Source organism: Triticum aestivum, chromosome 2B, assembly GCF_018294505.1.
Source record: "Triticum aestivum cultivar Chinese Spring chromosome 2B, IWGSC CS RefSeq v2.1, whole genome shotgun sequence".
In the NCBI taxonomy this organism is placed as follows: domain Eukaryota; kingdom Viridiplantae; phylum Streptophyta; class Magnoliopsida; order Poales; family Poaceae; genus Triticum; species Triticum aestivum.
Genome location: NC_057798.1, coordinates 802,277,697 through 802,294,276, shown reverse-complemented (window position 1 = coordinate 802,294,276; position 16,580 = coordinate 802,277,697).

Below are 16,580 nucleotides of genomic sequence, written 5' to 3'. Positions count from 1 at the left end.
GGACCGTCTATCTACAATATGCGAATGACACTATACTTTTTATTCATCATGGACTAGAAAAAGCAACAAACCTGAAGTTTCTTTTATGTGCATTTGAGGAGCTCTCTGGTCTGAAAATTAATTCAAGTATGCTTAGATTTTCGGATGCTAGCATGCAGTTCATGATTTAGTATCTAGGTATTCCAATTCTCTATCGGCGTTTAACTATCCCTTAGTGGAAGCACATGGATGAAAGACTTGAGAAAAGAATCGCCAGTTGGAAAACTAAACTCTTGTCATATGATGATTGTTGATTCTGATCAATTTCATCCTCGGGAACATGGTTCTATACATGTTGTCATTCTTTCACTTACTAAAAGGGGCTCTTCAACCTCTCGATTATTTTAGATCCAAATTATTTTGGCAGTGCGATAATGAATCCAAGAAATATCGGCTGGCTAGGTAGAGTGTATTTTGCTGACCTAAAAGTCAAGAGGGCCTTGGAATTCAGGACCTTGAGATGAAAAACATCTCTCTTCTGAGTAAATGGGTATACGACATACTCACTGAGAATGGAGCATGGTAGGAAATCATCCTTAACAAGTATGTGGGGCCCAAAGACCTTTCTCATGTTCTTTGGAAACCGAGTGATTCACATTTTTGGAGTGGCATAATGAAGGCCAAGGAATTATTTTTCTAGTTTGGCACTTTCTTAGGGATGGTTTGCAAGTTTGATTCTGGGATGACACCTGGCTAGGGCCAATTCACTTATGGTGCAATACCCTAGCTTGTAGAGGATTGTCAGACATAAATTCATCATGATCAAACAAATTTGGAACAAGAGAACCCTAATATTTCTTTTTTGTAAGGACCTTCTTGGGCCTCACCCAGTAGCGTGGGATGAATTATTCATTCATCCGGAGGAAATTCAGCTGTCAGGAAAACCAAACGAGTTTCGATTCCTTGTATGATGCATTGGTTCATAGTGATGATACAGTTGATAACAAGATATTGTGGAAGCTCAAAATTCGTCTAAGAGTGAAGATATTCCTCTGGTTTCTAAACAGAGGTACTATCCTAACTAGAGATAACATGGCATGACGCAACTGGCAAGGTAGCAAGATATGTGTCTTTTGCCAACATTAGGGTTCCATTAAACACTTATTTCTTTATTGTAAATTTGCTCGTGCGGTTTGGGCCATAGTTCAAGTACTCAAATTTATAGCCTCCACATAGTGCAGGTAACATGTTCGAGAATTGGTTGTAGGGTACTGATAAACAATTTTCTGCACATCTACTCACGGGGAGGCTGCCTTATCACTACTAGAAAAAGGCCTGTTAGTGGTGCACCTATTTTGGCTATTAATGGCGCACTATAGGTGTGCCACTATTACTATGCCACTAGTAACAAATACTAATGGCGCACCTCTGGTGTGCCATTAGTATTGCAGGTAACAGTGGCGCACCTTGTAGTGCACCATTACTATTGCTACAGGTGCGCCACTGGTAACTTTTTTTGAATTTTATTGATTTTTTTCTGAATTTTGAAGGCGGGAAAATAGTAGTGGTGCACCGTCTAACCCCCACCGTGTGCCATTGCTATTTTTGATTTTTGAATTTGGATCTGGATTGCGATTTTTCTGCACTTTTTTTGGCTTGTTTTTTGGCAGGATATTTTTTCAAATTTTGTTCTCGTTTTTTGATCTTGTACGTTCTTTTGCCAGAGAGGAGTTCGCCGGAGAGGAGGGCCGAGTAGAGACCGTGAGGAGGAGAGGAGGGAGGAGGAGGAGGTCACCGGAGAGGAGCTCGCCTACATCGTCGGAGTGGAGGAGGAGGAGGTTACCGGAGAGGAGCTCGCCTACATCGCCGGAGAGGAGGAGGAGGTCGCCGGAGAGGAGTTCACCGGAGAGGAGGGAGGAGAAACCGTGAGGGGAGGGGCGGAGAGGAGGGAGGAGGAGCTCACCGGAGAGGAGGGAGGAGGAGCTCATCGGAGAGGAGGGAGGAGGAGATCACTGGAGAGGAGGGAGGAGGAGCTCACCGGAGAGGAGGGAGGAGGAGGTCGCCAGAGAGGAGGAGAAGGAGGAGGTCGTCGGAGAGGAGGAGGGGAGTATGGTGAAGGAGAGGAGGGGAGATGGAGTGGAAGAGAGGAGGAGATGGAGTGGAGGAGAGATGGAGTGGAGGAGAGGAGGAGATGGAGTGGAGGAGAGGACCCCGCCCAGCCATATATACAGGACAGTAATGGCGCACCGTGGGCACGTGCGCCATTACTTACTTTTTTTATTTTTTTTGAATTTTGTAGGCAGGAAGATAGTAATGGCGCACCATGGGCAGGTGCGCCATTACTAATTATTATTATTTTTTATTTATTTTGAGTTTTGAAGGCGGGAAGATAGAATGGCACACCATGAGCAGGTGCGTGCTACGTCTTGAGCTTGCGTTGGTTTTCCTCGAAGAGGAGAGGGTGATGCAACAGAGTAGCATAAGTATTTCCCTCGGTTTTTGAGAACCAAGGTATCAATCCAGTAGGAGGCTTCTCAACAAGTCCCACAAACCTACACAAACAAACAAAGAACTCGCAACCAACGAGATAAAGGGGTTGTCAATCCCTTCACGGCAACTTGCGAAAGTGAGATCTGATAGAGATAGTTTGATAAGATAAATATATTTTTGGTATTTTATAATATAGATACAAAAAATAAAGATGCAAATAAAAGTAGATTGAAAGCAAATATGATAAGAGATAGACCCGGGGACCATAGGTTTCACTAGAGGCTTCTCTCGAGAGCATAAGTATTACGGTGGGTGAACAAATTACTGTCAAGCAATTGATAGAAAAGCGAATAATTATGACATTATCTAGGCATGATCATGTATATAGGCATCACGTCTGCAACAAGTAGACCGACTCCTGCCTGCATCTACTACTATTACTCCACACATTGACCGCTATCCAGCATGTATCTAGAGTATTAAGTACATAAGAACAGAGTAACACATTAAGAAAGATGACATGATGTAGAGGGATAAACTCAAGCAATATGATATAAACCCCATATTGTTATCCTCGATGGCAACAATACAATACGTGTCTTGCAACCCTTTCTGTCACTGGGTAAGAACACCGCAAGATTGAACCCAAAGCTAAGCACTTCTCCCATGGCAAGAAAGATCAATCTAGTAGGCCAAACCAAACCGATAATTCGAAGAGACTTGCAAAGATAACTCAATCATATAAAAGAATTCAGAGAAGATTCAATTATTATCCATAGATAAATCTGATCATAAACCCACAATTCATCAGATCTTGACAAACACACCGCAAAAAGAGATTACATCGAATGGTTCTTCACAAGAGAGGGGAAGAACATTGTATTGAGATCCAAAAAGAGAGAAGAAGCCATCTAGATAATAACTATGGACCCGTAGGTCTGTGGTAAACTACTCACAACTTGTTGGAGGGGCAAGGATGTTGATGTAGAAGCCCTCCGTGGTGGATTCCCCCTCCGGCAGAACGCCGACGACGGCTCCAAGATGGGATCTCGCGGATACATAAGGTTACGGTGGCGGAAATATTTCTTCAGGTGGCTCCTAGATGTTTTCGGGGTACATAGGCTTATATAGGAAGAAGAAGTACGTCGGTGGACGCCCAAAGGGCTCACGAGACAGGGGCATGCCCTACAGGGGGGGCGCGCCCTCCTATCTCGTGGAGGCTCGGGTTGTTTCTTGAATTGCACTCCACGTCCTCTGGATCACGTTTGTTCCAAAAATCACACTCCCGAAGGTTTCATTCCGATTGGACTCCGTTTGATATTCCTTTTCTTCGAAATACTGAAATAGGCACAAAAAAACAGCAATACAGGCTGGGCCTCCGGTTAGTAGGTTAGTCCCAAAAATGATAATAATGGATAAAATAAAGCCCATAAACATACAAAACAGGTAATATAATAGCATGGAACAATTAAAAATTATAGATATGTTGGAGACGTATCAAGCATCCCCAAGCTTAATTCCTGCTCGTCCTCGAGTAGGTAAATGATAAAAAAAATTGTGATGTGGAATGCTACCTAGCATAATTCTCAATGTAATTTTCTTGATTGTGGCACGAATGTTCAGATCCAAATGATTCAAGATAAAAGTTCATATTGATAAAAGAAATAGTAACACTTCAAGCATACTAATCAAAGGAATCATGTCTTCTCAAAATAACATGGCAAAAGAAAGTTCATCCCTACAAAATCATATAGTTAGGCTATGCTTCATTTTCGTCACACAAAGATGTTCCCAACTTCTATACCCCTGATGACAAGCCAAGCAATTGTTTCGTACTTAAATAATCTCAAACTTTTTCAACCTTCACGCAATACATGAGCGTGAGCCATGGATATAGCACTATGGGTGGAAGAGAATAATGATTGGGGATTGTGTGGAGAAGACAAAAAAGGAGAAAGTCTCACATTGACGAGGATAATCAATGGGCTATGGGAATGCCCATCAATTGATGTCAACATGAGGAGTAGGGATTGCCATGCAACGGATGCACTAGAGCTATAAATGAATGAAAGCTCAACAAAATAAAACTAGTGGGTGTGCATCCAACTTGCTTGCTCACGAAGACCTAGGGCATTTGAGGAAGCCCATCGTAGGAATATACAAGCCAAGTTCTATAATGAAAAATTCCCACTAGTATATGAAAGTGACAACCTGTGTGAGACTCTCCACATGAAGAACATTGTGCTACTTTGAAGCACAATATATGAAACTCATAAAGAACAACGTGCTACTTTGAAAGACAAGTGTGGAAAAAGAAATAGTAGCATTTCCCTTTTATTTATTTATTTTCTCCCTTTTTTCCTTTTTTTCTTTTTCTTCATTTTTTCTTTTTCTTTTTTTCTCCTTTTTTTCCTTTGGCCTTTCTTTTTTTTCTTTTTCTTGGCCTTTTTTTTGGGGCAATGCTCTAATAATGATCATCATCACACTTTTATTGATTACAACACATGAATTACAACTCGAACCTAGAACAAGACATGACTCTATATGAATGCCTCCGGCGGTGTACCGGGATGGTGCAATGAATCAAGAGTGACATGTATGGAAAATAATGCATGGTGGCTTTGCCACAAATACGATGTCAACTACATGATCATGCAATGGCAATATGACAAAAGTAATGTATGTCATGATGATGATGAACGAAACGGTGGAAAGTTGCATGTCAATATATCTCGGAATGGGTATGGTAATGCCATAAATAAGTAGGTATGGTGGCTGTTTTGAGGAAGATATAAGGAGGTTTATGTGTGATAGAGCGTATCATATCACGGGGTTTGGATGCACCGGCGAAGTTTGCACCATCTCTCTAGGTGAGAAAGGGCAATGCACGGTACCAAAGAGGCTAGCAATGATGGAAAGGTAAAAGTGTGTATAATCCAGGGACTCAACATTAGTCAAAAGAACTCATATACTTATTGCAAAAATTTAGAAGTCATCAAAAACCAAGCACTACGCGCATGATCCTAGGGGGATAGATTGGTAGGAAAAGACCATCGCTCGTCCCCGACCGCCACTCATATGGATACACAAGCCAGGTGCATGCAACTGGACTTACTAACTTTAACACAAGCATACTTTAAATTCATAATCACCCAACTAGCATGACTTTTTAATATCACTACCTCCATATCTTAAAACAATCATCAAGTATCAAGTTGATCATAGCATCCAATTCACTTCCTATGATAGTTTTTATTATACCCAACTTGGATGCTCATCATTCTAGGACCAATTTATAACCATAGCAAATACCACGCTGTTCTAAGAGACTCTCAAAATAATATAAGTGAAGCATGAGAGACTAGCAATTTTTTCAAAATTAATCCACCGCCATGCTCTAAAAGATATAAGTGAAGCACTAGAGCAAAAACTATCAAGCTCAAAAGATATAAGTGAAGCACATAGAGTATTCTATCAAATCCTAAGAAAATAGGCTTCTCCCAAAAGGTGTGTTACAGCAAGGATGATTGTGGTAAACTAACGAGCAAAGACCAATATAATACACAACGCTCCAGCAAAACACATATCATGTGGTAAATGAAAATATAGCTCCAAGTAAAGTTACCAATGAACGAAGACGAAAGAGGGGATGCCTTCCGGGGGTATCCCCAAGCTTAGGCTTTTTGCTATCCTTGAATATCTTGGGGTGCCTTGGGCATCCCCAACCTTAGGCTCTTGCCACTTTTTATTCCATAGTCCATAAAAGCTTTACCCAAAACTTGAAAACTTCACAACACAAAACTCAACAGGAAATCTTATAACTTCCGTTAGTGAAAGAAAACAAAACCACTACATAAGGTACTGTAATGAACTCATTCTTTATTCATATTGGTGCTAAACCTACTGTATTCCAAGTTCTCTATGGTTCGTAAACTATTTTACTAGCCATAGATGGATCAAAATAAGCAAACAACACACGAAAAACAGAATCTGTCAAAAACAGAACAATCTGTAGCAATCTGTAACTAACGCAAACCTCTGGAACTCTAAAAATCCTACCAAAATAGGACGACCTAAAAAAATTTGTTTATTGAACAGCAGCAAGAAGAATCAATGCAAAATCTCGTTCCTGTGATTTATTGAATTGTTTCTCGTGAGCGCAAAGTTTCTCTTTTTTCAGCAGAATCAAATCAACTCATCTCATAGGTTATCCTATAGGTTCTACTTGGCACAAACACTAGATAAAACAAGAAAACACAACTAAACATCAAGTAGAAACAAAATCTAACACTAAACAGGAACAAAAACAAAAGACATAAAGAAAATTGGGCTGCCTCCCAACTAGCGCTATCGTTTAACGCCCCTAGCTAGGCATAAAAGCGAAGATAGATCTAAGTAGTGCCATCTTTGGCACTTGATTCATAAGTAGCTCGCATGATAGATTCATAAGGTAATTTGACTTTCTTTCTTGGAAAGTGCTCCATGCCTTTCTTTAATGGAAATTGGAATCTAATATTCCCTTCCTTCATGTCAATAATCGCGCCAATCGTTCTAAGGAAAGGTCTACCAAGAATAATAGGGCAAGAAAGATTGCAATCTATATCAAAAACGATAAAATCAACGGGCACCAAATTTCTATTTGCAACAATAAGGACATCATTGATCCTTCCCATTGGCTTTTTAATGGTGAAATCCGCAAGGTGCAAATTTAAAGAGCAATCATCAAGATCATGGAAACCTAGAAATATCACATAAAGTTTTCGGAATCATGGAAACACTAGCACCCAAATCACACAAAGCAAAACACTCATAATCTTTAATTTTAATCTTTATAGTAGGTTCCCACTCATCATTAAGTTTTCTAGGTATAGAAACTTCCAAATTAAGTTTTTCATCATAAGATTACATCAAGGCATCAACAATATGTTTGGTAAAAGCTTTGTTTTGACTATAAGCATGTGGAGAATTACAACGGATTGCAACAAGGAAATACAACTTTCTAAAGAACAATTATCATAATTAAATTCCTTGAAATCCGAGATAGTGGGTTCAATGCTATTTAAAGTCATGACCTCTCCAATCTTACTTTTACCAAATTTAGCATCAAGATGTAAAGACTCCAAATTTTTGGGATGCCTTCTAGGCTAAGTTGATTCATCATCAGTCCCATAATCATCAAAATTCATATTGCAAAACATAGATCTAATAGGAGATGCATCAATAACTTTAAGATCCTCATCATTATTTTCATGGAAACTAGAAGAACACACTTTTATAAAGCTTTCTTTCTTAGCACGCAATCTAGCGGTTCTTTCCTTACACTCATCAATGGAAATTCTCATTGCTTTGAGAGACTCATTGATATCATGCTTAGGAGGAGAAGATCTAAGTTTGAGAGAATCAACATCAAGCGAAAGTCTATCAACGTTCCTAGCCAAATCATCAACTTTGAGGAATTTTCCTTCATGCAAAGCATTAAAATTCTTTTGAGAAATCATAAATTCTTTCACACTATTCTCAAAATCAGAGGGCATCTTATTGAAATTACCATAAGAATTATTGTAGGAATTTTCATAATTATTAGAGGAATTACTAGGGAACGGTCTAGAATAAAAGTTTCCTCTATAAGCATTGTTTCCAAAACTATTCCTACCAACAAAATTCACATCCATAGATTCATTATTATTTTCAATCAAAGTACACAAAGGCATATCACTGGGATCAAGAGGAGTATTTTTAGTAGCAAACAATCGCATAAGCTCATCCATCTTTCCACTCAAAACATTGATTTCTTCTATAGCATGCACTTTTTTACTAGTAGATCGTTCGGTGTGCCATTGAGAATAATTAGCCATAATATTATCAAGAAGTTTCGTAGCATCTCCATAAACGTGCCTCCGGCGGCCGAATCTAAAAGATTTCTAGAAGCAAAGTTCAAACCGGCATAAAAATTTCGTATGATCATCCATAAATTCAAACCATGAGTAGGGCAATTGTGAATCATCAATTTCATTATTTCCCAAGATTGGGCAACATGCTCATGATCAAGTTGTTTAAAATTCATAATATCGTTCCTAAGAGTGATAATCTTAGCGGGAGGAAAATACTTAGAGATAAAAACATCTTTGCACTTGTTCCAAGAATCAATACTATTTTTAGGCAAAGATGAAAACCAAACTTTAGCATGATCTCTAAGTGAAAACGGAAATAACTTCAATTTAACAATATCATTATCTGTATCTTTCTTCTTTTGCATATCACACAAATCAACAAAATTGTTTAGATGAGTAGCGGCATCTTCACTAGGAAGGCCGGTGAATTGATCTTTCATAACAAGATTCAACAAAGCAGTATTGATTTCACAAGACTCAACATCATTAAGAGGAGCAATCGGAGTACTAAGGAAATCATTATTATTGGTATTCGAGAAATCACACAATTTGGTATTATCTTGCGCCATGGCAAAAAGTAATCCAGCACCCAAGCAAACAGAAAACCGCAAACGCAAAAGAGAGGAGAAGATTGGGAAAGAGAGGGCGAATAAAACGGCAAAGGTGAAGTGGGGGAGAGGAAAACGAGAGGCAAATGGCAAATAATGTTAATGCGAGGGATATGAGTTTGTGATGGGTACTTGGTATGTCTTGACTTGAGCGAAGACCTCCCTGGCAACGGCGCCAGAAATCCTTCTTGCTACGTCTTGAGCTTGCGTTGGATTTCCTCGAAGAGGAGAGGGTGATGCAGCATAGTAGCGTAAGTATTTCCCTCAGTTTTTGAGAACCAAGGTATCAATCCAGTAGGAGGCTTCTCAACAAGTCCCACGAACCTACACAAACAAAGAAAGAACTCGCAACCAACGCGATAAAGGGGTTGTCAATCCCTTCACGACCACTTGTGAAAGTGACATCTGATAGAGATAGTATGATAAGATAAATATATTTTTGGTATTTTATAATATAGATGCAGAAGATAAAGATGCAAATAAAAGTAGATTGAAAGCAAATATGATAAGAGATAGAACCGGGCGCCATAGGTTTCACTAGAGGCTTCTCTAGAGAGCATAAGTATTACGGTGGGTGAACAAATTACTGTCAAGCAATTGATAGAAAAGCGAATAATTATGACATTATCTAGGCATGGTCATGTATATAGGCATCACGTCCGCAACAAGTAGACCGACTCCTCCCTGCATCTACTACTATTACTCCACACATCGACCGCTATCCAGCATGCATCTAGAGTATTAAGTTCATAAGAACAGAGTAACACATTAAGCAAGATGACATGATGTAGAGGGATAAACTCAAACAATATGATATAAACCCCATCTTGTTATCCCCGATGGCAACAATACAATACGTGTCTTGCAACCCTTTCTGTCACTTGGTAAGAACACCGCAATATTGAACCCAAAGCTAAGCACTTCTCCCATGGCAAGAAAGATCAATCTAGTAGGCCAAACCAAACCGATAATTCAAAGAGACTTGCAAAGATAACTCAATCATATAAAAGAATTCAGAGAAGATTCAATTATTATCCATAGATAAATCTGATCATAAACCCACAATACATCGGATCTTGATAAACACACCGCAAAAAGATATTACATCGAATGGTTCTTCACAAGAGAGGGTAAGAACATTGTATTGAGATCCAAAAAGAGAGAATAAGTCATCTAGCTAATAACTATGGAACCGTAGGTCTGTGGTAAACTACTCAAAACTCATTGGAGGGGCAAGGATGTTGATGTAGAAGCCCTTCGTGGTGGATTCCCCCTCGGGAGAAACGCCGGCGACGGCTCCAAGATGGGATCTCGCGGATACAAAAGGTTACAGTGGCGTAATTATTTCTTCAGGTGGCTCCTGGATGTTTTCGGGGTACGTAGTCTTATATTGGAAGAAGAAGTACATCGGTGGACGCCCGAGGGGCCCACGAGACAGGGGGGCACCCTCCTATCTCGTGGAAGCTTCGGTTGTTTCTTGACTTGCACTCCACGTCATCTGGATGATGTTTGTTCCAAAAATCACACTCCCGTTTCGTTCCGTTTCGACTCTGTTTGATATACCTTTTCTTCGAAATACTGAAATAGGCAAAAATACAGCAATACGGGCTGGGCCTCCGGTTAGTAGGTTAGTCCCAAAAATGATAATAATGTATAAAATAAAGTCCATAAACATCCAAAACAGGTAATATAATAGCATGGAACAATCAAAAATTATAGATACGTTGGATACGTATCAGTGCGCCATTACTGAGTATGATTTTTTTTATTTTTTTGCCTTTCCAGATCTTGAAAGCCCCATAACTTTTTTTCTGTTAGGTCTTTGAGGATTTTGAAAATGTTCAACGGGGTACCCCCCCCCCCCCCCCCCCGCGTTGAATTCGGATGTAACTTTTCCGAGTAGATGATTTTTCATATAAAAACATTTTAATCTGAGTTCATATGCAAAAGTTATGCCCATTTTACTAAATTCCAGAGAGATTTTGTAAATAAATTCGAAATTAATAGTTGTAAATTTTCCCAACTACTAGATCACATATCACATGGGAAACTTATTTTCTTTTATTTTTTTTGACATTTCCATCATTTTCTTTTATTTATTTTTAAACTGAAAAGGCGGTCCGGGGGGTGCATTTGGTAGTATTTTTTGTCAAAGTTAGTAATGGCGCACTGTGGGTGTGGTGCGCCATTACTAGCCATTACTAACTTTGAAAAAAAATTAAAAAAATTGTTAGTAGTGGCGCACCGAGGGTGTGGTGCGCCATTACTAGTTGAAACTAGTAATGGCGTACTATCCCCTGGTGCGCCATTACTATATTGAAAAAAAAATAAAAAAATTGATAGTAGTGGCGCACCGTGGATGTGGTACGCCATTAGTATTTGGAGTTTAGTGGCGTACCTACATATGGTGCGCTACTGCTATATAGCAGTGGCGCACCACATATGTGGTGCGCCATTAATGTCCATATTAGCTATAGCCGTTTTCCTAATAGTGTATCTTGATGGTCGTTGTGGCTTACCAGGAATGATGTGGTTTTTAACAATAAAGTTGTTTTTATCTCTTGTGCAAGTTATTTATGCGTGTACGCGATGGCTTTGTTCTTGTTCTATCCCGCAGAGGTCAGAGGTTTATGATCGCGTCTACACGGCTGAAGCATACGACCAGGGAGGTTCCCTTCCAACATGGATGGCGGTGTAATGTCCAGATAGGATTTATCCCACCCTAGGATGAACCCGCGTATTTATTTATAAACCGATATTTATTTTTAAATTTGTTGGGCTTGTTGGCTGTGTGGATCGCGCTATGTAGATGTCAGGCATTCCTTCAACGCGGTTGTATCACCTCGATATATCAATTGAATGAAATACATTTTGTAAAAAAGAAACACCATGCCGCACCCTGTTTGCTGCCTGCTCTGCAGTCAGGATGATGAAACAATGGATCATATCGCAGTTCGGTGTTCTTTTGCGAGAAACTAGCTATTCCCGCGCGGTGCCACGCCACGCCCTGTAGATACGTCATGTTTATGTATGTTGTCTTTGTTTTATCAAGTAATTTCGACTTAAAATAAGAGAGCTACATGGATGAGCTTGTAATTACGCAAAGAGAAGTCGTGCATAGAGGCAAATTGGAAGGATACATTTATCATCACCACAGTGTCTATGTAATTTTTGGCACCCGCTATATAAACTCCAGTTTTTCTTTTATGTGCATACGGTTTTTTCGGAGTGAATAATATGACGAATGCATTATATGGGTAGGCAATAGTTGTCATGTATACCATAAGTGCACTGTTAATCACCGCTCATCGTGGACTGTAACTTGTCGAACGCATATGCAGAACAGACGCTAACAAATCCTCAACAACTACGTCATGAACACCCATCACAACCTACACATGCAGAACAGAAAATAATACTCCCTCCGTTTGAAATTACTTATCTCAAAAATGGATGTATCTAGAACTAAAATATATCTAGATACATCTATTTTTGAGATAAGTAGTTCCAAACGGAGGGAGTAGATCAGAGCCACCTAACGTAGTCACATCAACTTCTATACAATTATACATGCGCGTAGGCAAGTCATCCTCGGTGACCATACCAAATTCAGGACATGCACCATCTTGCAACAAAATCGGGAAAACTACCGCCCCATGCCGTCCGACCTAGCTCGCTACGTGCACTCAGGCAGTGCAGCCCGCCATAACCGCCAATTATACAACATGGCTACACACATTATTTGATTATAGGCTGCAAAAAAGGTGAAAAAGCACACAAATGCAGGACTCCTGAAAGCATGGAAGCATAGAATTTTCCCACTGAAGACAGCAAGTGAATACACCAAAAAATAGGTCAAAAATGTGAAAGGGAAAAATAACAGGGTAAATAAACTTGGAAGAAGACCTATAGGGAGTAATCCCTCTCCGATCTAGTTTCTTTTTCTTTTTCAAGAAAGCATAAAAAGCAGATATAAATATGAGAGCACATAGAGAAAAATTGCACACTTCCATGTCTTACAGATACCACCATTGGAGCTAAATTAATCGAACTGAGCGAGTTTCTTGTATGAGCAAAAATACTAAGCATTCGACCTTACGGCTCACAGCCAATTTGATAATGCATGCGTGGAAATAAACAGTCCTGACAGATTACTTAAACACCCAACAGCGTCTGAATTCTGTCGGAATCCATACATGAACACAAAATAAATAAGTGAGAAGTGCCTTTGGAGATGGAACTATTTACATCTGGAAAAATGAGTTAATCATGCTGCATGACTAAACATCTCACCAGGATGTTTAATGAGGTACGATGTTCCTATTTAGACAATAATAATACTACATCTGGAAAAATAAGGATTTTATCCTTAGCACCTCTTCTCACGCGACACGCTCCTCTGAGCTTTAACACCAGTACACTCGTAGTACTAATAGCATGCAGAAAGAATTGCTGAAACTAAGAAGTCCATCTCGTTGTAGACAATTGGTGAATCGGACGATGCACGGTGGAATGCGACATAAGGAAGTCGATGTCGTTGTACACGTGCAAATGGCGCCTTCGCTGCCGCCTCCGCCGCCACGCAAAGGTACGCGAGAGCAATCATAGGTCGGCCATGCACGGCTGGGCGGGGTTGAAGCAGATGATGCCGTGCTTTAGGCGACTGCAAGAAAAAAACATAGCTCGGCGACCACGGGAGAGACGGTCGATGGCCATAAGCAGCAGTTGCATTGCTGGCGACCTCTACGGTCGTCAACCGCAGGCTATATCAATTCCTCACCACCCTGCAGGAGAGATGGAGAAGGGGATTGGTTGTGTACTTATGACGCCGGCGTGGTGTCCGCGAACGCTGCGCCCTCGCACCGGATCGACATGAGTGGAGGCAGAGGAGTTAGTGGAGTTAGAGAGCTAGGGCGAGACAGCCGCCGAGCGGTCGTCCTCCTGCTGTTCACATGGAGGTGGTGCGGCAGGGGTCTGGAGTGCTTCCTCGCGTCGTGTTTGACAGGGCACCGTTAGCCTGGCGGGCATGAGATCCAGCCGGCGGCAGGTTAGATGAGCTCGAGGCGCCGATGGGGTGGGCCAGTTCTCCGTGGCGTCCTTGGGCAGGCTGATGGACATCACGATGCCCTCCGCCTCGTCCTTGCCGTTCATGGACCCGGAGAACTAAATTGGTCATGCCGGGGATCTGCCCCTCCCTGCCCTTGGCCGGCCCGCCGTACACGACCTCCGCCATGCTTCCTCCATGGTACTGAACCCGGCGTGGCTCACTTCCACGATGGCGTGAATGGGCCGATGACCCCGGAGCATCATGTCAGTAGTGCCTGCCGGCTCACTGTTCTTCCGGTGCGAATATGACCGCTGTGTCGTCTGCCGCCGGCTCACTGTTCCATGAATGGTCGCTGCGCGTCGCCGCCGGAAGAGTTCAAATCCAGGGGTCGAGGCGATGCATTGGGCGGCAAGCACAGCTTCCAATATTACCGCCCAGGATGCGCAGCCACTAGTGCAGAACCGGGCAATAGCACCGGTTCGTAAGGCCCTTTAGTGCCGGTTCCATAACCGGCACTAAAGTGTGGGCACTAAAGCCCCCCCCCCTCCCCTTTAGTACTGGTTCAGCACGAATCGGTGCTAAAGGGCAACCACGTGGCACGAGCCAGCTCCGGGGGCCTGGAGCCCTTTAGTACCGGTTGGTAAGACCAACCAGTACTATAAGGTTTGGGGGGGTTTAGTTTTATGATTTTTTTTTCATTTAATTTTGTGTTTCCATTTTAATTCTTTTTCGTTTGCTGGTATTTTACGATACTACACATTGTACACGTTATATATATATATATATATATATATATATATATATATATATATATATAGAATTTCTAGTAGAACCAATCATGCATATATATATCATCAATGTCTCACAAACCATCATATTAATTAATTCACACATACACACATGTATAGCTATATACAATTTCTTCTACATATGCATGTTGCCTTCGGAGCCAGTGGCATTAGCCTAATTGGTGTCTTCGGAGCACGATGACAATTGGAAGTGGTTTTCATGGGGGCGGTAGCGGGTAATAGTATTCTCCCTTCGGATTTATGACCTGGTCGAGCAAAAATCCCGCTATTTCCTCTTGAAGTGCTTCTACGCGCTCCGTTTCTAGGACCTTCTCCGCACCTCTTTGAACTGTTAAGAAGGAGATCAATATGCATGTGTATTAGTTGTGTGACTAGATATCGATAATGGTGTAAAAATTGTGAATAGTGTTTTGACAAGCGTACCCATTCCTGTCTTTGAGATCTGCTCCTTTCGGACTCCATCATGTGAATGTTCTCGCAAACGCAGAATGCACACAGATCAGTCCCCTGCGCCTGCTTCAGTGCCTTTACGAGAATGGAATTTGATCTGATAATAATTAATCAAGCATGATAATTAAAGAGATGGCAGCTAGCTAGCTAGCTAGTACTACTTAATTACTTACCTTGGGTCGAAACCATTTAAGTTTTTTTTTTCCATTCGCCTTCCGTGACGCTGATGAACCTTGCCCAAGCCCTGCCCGCCGACAAAGAAAATGAATAAAGGGGTTATTAAATAGTTCATATCATGAAATGACGAACTAAATAGGCCGAGATATATAGTTAATAATGATTGAAATTACCTGTTGACTATCCCAAACAAGATGTTATAGTCAGTATTTGCTTTGAGTAGTGAGTCCAGTATTTCAACTGTTTCGGCGTCAACTTTAATGATACACAAGATCTAGTGAAATCTACATGCACACACGTTTGCATGTGTTAATTAAGCGGGCATATGTAAGCAAAAACATGTAGCTAGCTAGTAGGCAAAAACAGAGAATTTGTAGTACAAGACAGTGTAACTCAGTGGAAGTTGTAAGGAAGTAGTATATCTTCATTGTATTTGAGGCGCTTCAAGAACTCTAGCATGTTGTCCTCTACGGCCTTTTCATGATGTGGATTTATTAGCCATGTATATTCATTAACGGTGTTTGGGTCAATGAACCCAATGCCAAAGCGTCCACCTTTTCTCATTTCATACATCTTCATCCTGCATAATACCACAGAAAAGAATATAGTGAGGACAATTACAGGTAATGATTGATCAAAAGGATCACTACAGCTAGCTTGAGACTTAAATTACAGAAAGAAATCACTTACAGACAATAGCAACTGACGATAGATTTGTCGAGTGCGTCTTGATTGTATAACTGAAAAAGTTCAGAAAACTCAACGGATAGAGGTTTCTCATGGAAGTAATGCTCCTCCTTGACATTCACCATGAGGGACAATCGATCGGAAATCTTGGTAATGTTCATGTACCATTGATGCAATTCATACATTCTCGTTGGGAGGTTCTTGACCTTGTCTGGCTCGACCAAAGGTTGGCCCCGGACATATTTTCGTTTTATTTCATCCTCTGTAAGCACAGGCATGGGCTCGATCTCGAGGAGTTGTCCAACAGTGACGTTGAGAACTTCAGCCTGCATTATATGGTCCTCGGTTATTACCACATTGCCCACCTCGGGAACGTAAACTGTTTGCCCACAATAATATTGGGTGCGCGTACTGTCACGTGTTGTTGGCACAACAAGCGAGG